Here is a 9,373-nt window from a genome sequence, read left to right as displayed (position 1 = left end):
AAAATAAATGCAATGGAATTTTATTCATCTCTAAAGAAAACTAAGATTATTAAGTTTTTAGGGAAGTGGATGAAATAAAATAGTATATTGGATGAGGTAAGCCAGACTCAGACAGACAAATGCTACATGTTCTCTCATACGTTTAATACTAGTTTTGAATTGTTAGGGGTTTTTTTTGTATTTAACTCAAAGTACATATAGAAAAAAACATAGAAAGGGGCCTTTGGGAGGGGTGCATTAAGGTAAAATGAAAGAAGAGGGGGGATACTGGAGAAAGAACGCTTTAAACAGCAAAGGGGTGGAGGGATTCGGAAACAAGGAGGTGGGAGGCAGGGAGGGTTAATCAAAATGAACGGTTCAGGAAAAGCCATTGGAACCTGCTGTCTCTCAACTCAATTCAAAAACAGAGTCGGGCGGGATAGCAGAACACATGATCTCTGAAAGAAGATGGAAGACTACGGGGGGGGGTGGGTTTAAGATTTAAATGAGGATGGGCAAGAGAGGATGAGGGAGAGGAGAAAGCAGGGGTGATTTAACCAAAACTAAGGATGTATGAAAAGCATTATGGAGGGTCTGGAGAGGTGGTTAAGAGCACACTGGCTGTTCTTCCAAAGGACCCAGGTTTCATTCCCAGGACATCTGACGGCTAATAACCACCTGTAACTCAAGTTCTGGGGGATCAGACATCCTCTTCTGGTCTCTGTGAGCACATGGTGCATAGATAGGCATTCATACAAAATACCCATACACATGAAATAATAATTAAAAAATAAAAGAAGAAAAAGCCTTATGAAAATGCATCACTTTTCAAACTAATTTTAAAAAATTAAATATGATTAAAGGAGGTCGTGAAGGGGGCTGGAAGAATGGCTCAGCGGTTAAGAGCACTGACTACTCTTCCAGAGGACGCAGGTTCAATTCCCAGCACCCACATGGCAGCTCACAACTTTCTGTAGCTCCCATTCCAGGGGACCTGACACCCATGGCAAAAAACACCAATGCAGATAAAATAAAAATTAAAAAAAGAAGGCGGTGAGATTGTTCAGTGGGTAAAAGTGCCTGCTGTCAAGTCTGATGTATGGCCTGAGTTTGATGTCTCAACTCACACAGTGGAAGGGGAGAATGGTTGTCCTCTGACCTCTACTTATGCCACGGCATGTGCGTGCATGCACACGCGTGCATGCACACCCATGCGGGCGTACGCGCGCGCGCGCGCGCGCGTGCGCGCACACACACACACACACACACACACACACACACGCATGCATGCATAAATGTATACAAAACAAATCAAACATCATTTAAATTATTAAAAATAGCATTAAAATAGTTTGTACAGAGGTACTGTGCATGGATGGATGGTGATGCTCCCAAAACACATAGGCTATTAAATGAAAATCCCAGTGGCAGGCATTGTAGTGATGTCTTGTGTCCCCCAATATACTGTGTCCCCCAATAAAACTTGCCTGGAGATCAGAGGAAAAAGCCAGCCACTATATAGAAGTCAGGCAATGGTAGCACACGCCTTTAATCCTATCACTTGGCAGGCAGGGATCTGTCTGGATTTCTGTGAGTTCAAAGCCACCCTGGAAATAGAGCCAGGTGTGGTGGCACACACCTTAAATTACAACAGTAGTTAACTGCGGAGGTCTGGAGGTCTGTACAGACAGACAGGCAGTGACAGAGCTGAGCAGAGAGAGGAAGCGATATAGCTGGCCTGAGAGAGTAAATGAGAGAACAGACCAGAAAGGCACATAGGTGTGGGTAGACAGGAAGTAGCTCGCCTTTGGAAGCTGTGGAGTTGGTGAGGTGAGGCTAGCTGTGGCTTTTCCTATTCTTCTGATCTCTCTCAGGCTTTAACCCCAGTTTCTGGCTTCAAGTTTTTATTTAATAAGACCACTTAGAAATTCATCTACAAGGCATGTGATATCTCCCTATGAGTTCTTGTTCAGGGAGACCTCAGAGGCCACTCCCCAAACAACTTAGGCTATTGCCATTGCTCTTGGCTGCCTACCATAGCAAGATGGTAAAGACCCTATAGCTGAAGACACCACACACTTTTGTTTCAGGACAGAGAGAAGAACTCCATCTTGAACTGACCAGGTGGCTTCTTCCCTGTTGGCCAGCTTTTATAGTGCCAGAAGGTACTGTGCAGGCAGCCAGGGGAGAAAAACATCAATGTTCTTACCCAAGGCTGGACCCTGCATGCTACAATACCCATATTCCAGGCATGATGAATATCCAGTCCACTAGTGAGATTGTAACATGACTGTTTTACTGTTGTGTGAAAGCCTTATCTTGGGGTGACGCAACACACACACACACACACACACACACACACACACACACACACACACACACACACACAAGGGAGCCCACAACAGACCAAAATAACAATTGCACCAATGTCCAATTTGGTGAACCAATGTGCTTTTTTTAAAAAATCAGGGTTACTAACAGTAGTATGAGTGAGGGGCTACATACAAGGATCAGGGGTTAACTCAAAAGCAGCTGCATCACCAGAATGCCAACCCCAACATGGGTGAGTACTCCCCAAAACAGCAACTCTGGAGCTCTCTATGTAGTTACAGGCAGCTCCATGTTTTTTAAATGAATTATTTATTTTTATTTGACGTACGTTGATTGATGTTTTGCCTGCATGCATGTCTGTGTGGGGTGTCAGATCCTCCGGAACTATAGTTACAGACAGCTGTGAGTTGCCATGTGGGTGCTGGGAATTGAACCTGGGTCCTCTAGAAGAGCAGCCAGTGCTCTTAATCACCGAGCTATCTCTCCAGCCCCAAGCGACATGGTTTTTTTTTATTTATTCTCCTGCGTATGTGACCTTTTGTTTACCTCCCAAGGCTCCTTAGCCTCAACTTCCCCACTGTGCCACACGTTTCAGTTTGGAAAGAATGTTGAAGTTGGAGGAACAGGCCATACAGCAGGTTGCTGGGGGATAAGCCACCACTTTCGGGTGGGATTTGAGACCTGCTCTACAGGAGGGAATAAAGGCGTAGTACTGTAAACCTGGTCAAAAGCCCACGGCTGGGGAGAACGTAGGACCTACCATAGGCCCTAGGGTGGAGCCTATTGTTGTTACTTTGCTAAATGGCCATGATGTCAATTTGCCTTCGAAATGCTCATGTTTATTTCCATAGATTTGTGCTACTCTCAACCATGGTCAGAGGCGCTTGTTTTTGCAGTGGGCAGTGGTTAACTTAGAGACCCAGAACTGGTTAAAAGGCTGTTAATGCGGGACTGTGAGTGCTTAGCTCTGATTGGCTCTCTCTCTCTTTTGAGACAGATTCTCTGTGTAGTCCTGGCTGTCCTGAAGCTCTCTATGTAGCCCAGGCTGGCCTTGAACTCACAGAGATCCAGCTGCCTCTGCCTCCGAGTACTGTGATAAAAGGCGTGCGCCACCACTGCCTGGCTTCTTTCTTTGGTTGTTTTTATTATTATTAATTATTATTATTCATTATTTTACATCCCGACTGTAGCTTCTCTTCTTTCCTCTCCTCCCAGTTCTCCGCCCCCTGCCCCTAGCTTCTTTCTTTTTTAAAGAAATGTATTTATTTTATGTGTATGGGTGTTTTGCCTGTATGTATGACTGTGTATCATGTACAGGCCTGGGGCCCAAGGAGGCTAGAAGAGGGTGTTGGATTCTCTGGGATTGGAGATACAGAAGGTTATGGGCTGCCTGTGGGTGCTGGGCACTGAATCTGGGTCCTAGGGAAGAGCTGCCAGTGCTCTTAAATGCCGAGTCATCCCTCCAGCTCCTGGATACATGTTTCAACTTCCTCCCTGAGGCTCAGGGAACATTGTGGAAGGGGGGATGCAATGATGGTAAGAGCCAGAGGCTGGGAGGAGAGCCGTGAAATGCCGTCTTCTGAATGTGACAGGACCCTTGCACTCCTGAGCCCACAGAAGTGTGGTAACCTGCACATGACCTGCCCCACATCAGGCCAGTTAAAACCCCAGCCGGGATGAAATGCGGCCATGAAGCTGAGGAGCTGTTGGTGGTTAATGGCTGCTAGAAGATACCAAGTCATTTTTCTTTGGAAATGTGGCCACGGGTAAGTTGCCTTTGCTCCCTTGGATGGCCTTTCACCCATGCAGACAGGCAGCACTAATTGGACTCAGTGGGCTATTTATACAACAATGAAATAAAAAGGAAAAGAATAGGACTTGAGGGCTGGAGAGATGGCTCAGAGGTTAAGAACACTGGCTGCTCTTCCAGAGGTCCTGAGTTCAATTCCCAGTAACCACATGGTGGCTCACAACCACCTAATGAGATCTGGTGCCCTCTTCTGGAGTGCAGGCATACATGCAGGCAGAACACTGTATACATAATAAATAAATCTTAAAAAAAAAAGAATAGGACTTGAAGTAGGGTGGAGGATGTGTTTGGAGATCTTGGGGAAGTTGGAGGGGGAAGTAAAGGATGGATATGTATACATGTATTACATTCTCAAAGAATAAATTATTATTAAAATTATACCTCCCCCAGTAAACCTGAATATACAATAGGAATTACCATAGGTTACAAAGAGCTATGCAGTGCAGTGTGGTTAAAGGCAAGGTTGCATTGCAACAGGGCCCCAGACCTTAGCACAACTGACTCCATGATTGGAAGTTCCATCCAGGCTGTAAAACTCAGCATGTAGACAGCACCAGCTGCCAAACTAAAAAGACGTGCAGAGGTGATCCAGCATGGGGAACAGGTTCCCCAAAGCCAGCTAGGCACCAGGGACAGGTCCTGATCTCACTGCTAGCAGCCTTACAAACAGACCAAGCTACACAACTCTCACACACATGCACAGGGCCTAGGTTGGTCCCATGCAGGCTCCCTAACTGTTGGTCCAGAGTCCAGTTGTGGGTTTCTGTGTTAATCATCATCTACTGCTAATAGATGCTTAACGTTTCTTTCTTTTTGGAATGATTTAAAAGGTATTGCTATTATTATTATTATAATTATTATTATTATGTGTGTGTATACATGCTGTAGTGTGCATGTGAAGGTCAAAGGATGTTCAGATGTTGGCTCCCTCCTTCCGCCATGTGGCCCTTGAAGATTGCACTTAGGTCTGCAGTCTTAACAGTAGGAGGAGCCTTCAGCCTCTGAGCCAAGTCACCAGTTCTGGTATGGATTCTTATTGGAAAGTTTGGTAGAATTCAGCTGTAAAATCACCTTGTCCTGGGCTTTTTGAGGATGTGGGAGGTTTGTAATTACTAATTACGATTACAATCTGTGTTATTGATCTGTTCTTGCTATTTCTTCCCGATCCAACCTTAGGAAGTTGACTTTTTCTTCAGAGATTTATCAATGTTGTTTTTTTTTGGGTGGGGGGAGGGAGGGGTTTCAAGACAGGGTTTCTCTGTGGGAGCCTGTCCTGGATCTCACTCTGTAGACCAGGCTGGCCTTGAACTCACAGAGATCCGCCTGGCTCTGCCTCCCGAGTGCTGGGATTAAAGGCATGTGCCACTACTGCCCCTCTTAATATATTCTGGATATCAGCCCTCTGTCAGATGTGGGTGTGGTGAAGATCTTTTCCCACTCTGTAGGCTGTCCTTTTCTCTTATTTACTGTGTCCTTTGCCTTACAGAAGTTTCTCAGTTTCAAGAGGTCCCATTTATTAATTGTTTCTCTCAGTGTCTGTGCTACTGGTGTTATATTTAGGAAGTGATCTCCTATGCCAATGCGTTCAAGACTACTTCCTACTTTCTCTTTTATCAGGTTCAGAGTAACCGGATTTATGTTGAGGTCTTTGATCCACTTGGACTTAAGTTTTGTGCACGGTGACAGATATGGATCTATTTGCAGCCTTCTACATGTTGACATCCAGTTATGCCAGCACCATTTGTTGAAGATGTTTTCTTTTTTCCATTGTATAGTTTTGGCTTCTTTGTGAAAAATTATATGTTCATAGGTGTGCAGATTAATGTCAGAGTCTTCAGTTCGATTCCATTGGTCCACATGTTGGTTTTTATGCCAGTACCAAGCTGTTTTTATTACTGTAGCTCTATAGTAGAGCTTGAAGTCAGGGATTGTGATGCCTCCAGAGGTTGTTTTATTGTACAGGATTCTTTTGGCTATCCTGGGTTTTTTTGTTTTTCCATATGAAGTTGAGTGTTGTTCTTTCCAGGTCTGTGAAGAAATGTGTTGGGATTTTGATGGGAATTGCATTGAATCTGTAGATTGCTTTTGGTAAGATTGCCATTTTTACTATGTTAATCCTACCTATCCATGAGCATGGGACACTCCTCCACTGTTGGAGTACAACACTGTTGTTGTACAAGTGCAAACTTGTACAGCCACTTTGGAAATCAATATGGCACTTTCTTAGAAAATTGGGAATTAAACTCCCTCAAGACCCAGCTATACCACTTTTGGGCACATCCCCAAGGAATGCTCAATCATACCACAAGGACACATGCTCAACTATGTTCATAGCAGCATTATTTGTAATAGCCAGAACCTGGAAACAAACTAGATGCCCTTCAACTGAAGAATGGATAAATAAAGTGTGGTACATATACACAATGGAGTACTACTTAGCAGAGAAAAACAATGACATCATGAGGTTTGCAGGCAAATGGATGGAACTAGAAAATATCCTCAGTGAGGTAACCCAGACTCAGAAAGACAAACGTGGTATGTACTCACTCATAAGTGGATACTAGATGTAAAGCAAAGGATAACCAGACTGCAACTCACAATTCCAGTGAGGCTACCTAGTAAAGAGGACTCTAAGAAAGACACAAGGATCGCCCAGCAACAGAGAAATGGATGAGACCTATACGAGCAAACTGGGGGTGGGGTGGGGGTAATGGAGGGCAAGGGTCGGGGAAAAGAGAGCTTAGGGGAGCGGGAGGTCCTAGCTGGATCAGGAACAGAGTGGGAGAACAAGGAAAGGGACACCATGATAAATGAAGACCCCATGGGAATAGGAAGAGGCAAAGTGCTAGAGAGGTTCACAGAAATCCACAAAGATACCTCCACAATAGACTACTGGCAATGGTCAAGAGGGTGCCTGAGCTGACCTCCTCTGGTGATGGGATGGCCGAACACCCTAACTGTCATGATAGAACTCTCATCCAGTGACTGATGGAAGCAGATGCAGAAACCCACGGCCAAGCCCCAGGTGGAGCTCCAGGAGTCCAATCAGTGAGAGAGAAGAGGGATTATATGAGCAAGAGATATTGAGACCATGATTGCAAAAAGCACAGGGACAAATAGCCAAACTAGTGGAAACACATGAACTGTGAACCAATAGCTGAGGAGCCCCCAACTGGACCAGTCCCTCTGGATAAGTGAGGCAGTTGATTCGCTTGAACTGTTTAGGAGGCCCCTAGGCAGTGGAACCCGGAACTGTCCTTGGTGCATGAGCTGGTTTTTTGGAACATAAGGCCTATGCTGAGACACTTTGCTCAGCCTTGGTGTAGGGAGGAGGGGACTGGACCTGCCTCAACTGAATCTACCAGTCTGGGCTGACTCCCCAGGGGAGACCTTGCCTCAGAGGAGGTGGGAATGGGGGGTGGATTGGGGGGAAAGGCTGGGAGGTGGGAGGAGGGAGGACAGGGGAATCCGTGGCTAATATGTAAAATTAAATTAATTATAAAATAAAAATATTTTTAAAAAGGAATGTGTCTGGATAGTGACTTTTCCAAACTAATTTTGTGAACACTCTATTCCGTATGAGTACCCACTGAAGTCTCTGTTTCTTAGTTGGCATTTTAATAGAGATTTCCTATACATACATCCAAAACACACATCCACTCCCCCCAAAACCAAAAACCAAATTTACAAAAAATGTCAAAGGTAAAAGAGAAAATTTATCTTCTTAGTTTGCAAAAACTGTTGTATTTAGGAAACTTTTAGCCTAGGAATCAGTTCATGGCGATAGATTAGGGTCTGCTCAGGTTTTTTTCTGAGCACATTTTCGGAATTCTGCCATTAATGCTTTTTCTTTTAAATATTCTTTTTTGTTGTTTTTTTTTTTGAGATAGGGTTTTTCTGTTATGTAGCCCTGACTGTCCTGGAACTCACGCTGTAGACCAGGCTGGCCTCGAACTCACAGAGAATTGGGTGCTGGGATCAAGGAGTATGCCACCACTACCCAGCTTCTTTGGGATATTCCATTCTCCCAAAGAAACCCTCCTCAGCTTTCAGTGGTCTAGTTTACATTTTGGCTCAGTCTTTTACCCCAGAAAAACTATACACTAATTTTGGATAATCCAATTCTTTTTTTAAATAAAAATTTTATTCATTCTTTGAAATTTCATATATGTGTATAATGGTGATGGGCTTTTTACTGTTCTTCTTTTGCAGTACTTTATCTATCCCTCATCATTAGACTATTTCATCAATTCTGATAATTTTCTAAAAGCATACAATGTATTTTGATCACATTCACCCTCAACTCTTCCCCTTAACTCCTTCCAGATATACTCCTCCCCCCTCTCAACGTCATGTCCTTTTTTTTGAGTCTAATTTGTACTGTTCATACTTACAGATGTGGGCCGTCTACTGGAGCAGCTCACGGTTTTTTGTTTTTTGTTTTTTGTTTTGACATGACATTATACAGTCTTAGTTGTCCTGGAACTCACTCTGTAGACCAGGCTGGCCCCGAACTCACAGAGATCCACCTGCCTCTGCCTCCTGAGTGCTGGGGTCAAAGGCATGCACCACCACACCTGGCTTACACAATTTTAAAACACGTTCTTTGGCCTGTGGAGTCCTTGAGTTTGGAAGTGACGTGTTCTGTCATTCACTCAGTTTGCTTGAAATAGCCTTTTCTTCATGTTCTGCAAGTACCTACTTGCCTTCCCGGTCTCACTTCTGCCCAGAAGTCTGCCCAGCCTCTACTTTTGAGCTTCTACAACCTTCTTTTGTATTTATTTGTTTAGGTTAAGAATATGTTTGTGGTGTCTGGAGAGATGGCTCAGAGGTTAAGAGCACTGACTGCTGTTCTTCCAGAGGTCCTGAGTTCAATTCCCAGCATCCACATGGTGACTCAGCCATCCAAATGAGATCTGGTGCCCTCTTCTGGCATGCAGGCATGCATGCAGGCAGAATGTTGCATTCATAATAAATAAATAAATCTTAAAAAAAATATGTTTGTGTATCCAGAAATGGCCTAGGACTTGATATGTAGATGAGGCTGGCCTCAAATTTGCCGCAATTCTCCTGCCTGTCTCTCAAGTGCTGGGATTATAGGCATGTACTATCTGGCCTCGCTTGCCTGAATTTTTGTTTGCTTCACCAAATTGGGAGTAGTTCTGATTAAAAACAAAACAAAATAAAAAACTACATAAACCAGTCATGGTGGTGCATGGCTGTAATCCTATGCCTCAGGAGATGGAGGCAGGA

This window comes from Peromyscus maniculatus, chromosome X, assembly GCF_049852395.1.
Source record: "Peromyscus maniculatus bairdii isolate BWxNUB_F1_BW_parent chromosome X, HU_Pman_BW_mat_3.1, whole genome shotgun sequence".
In the NCBI taxonomy this organism is placed as follows: Eukaryota; Metazoa; Chordata; class Mammalia; order Rodentia; family Cricetidae; genus Peromyscus; species Peromyscus maniculatus.
This window is presented reverse-complemented; position numbering follows the sequence as displayed.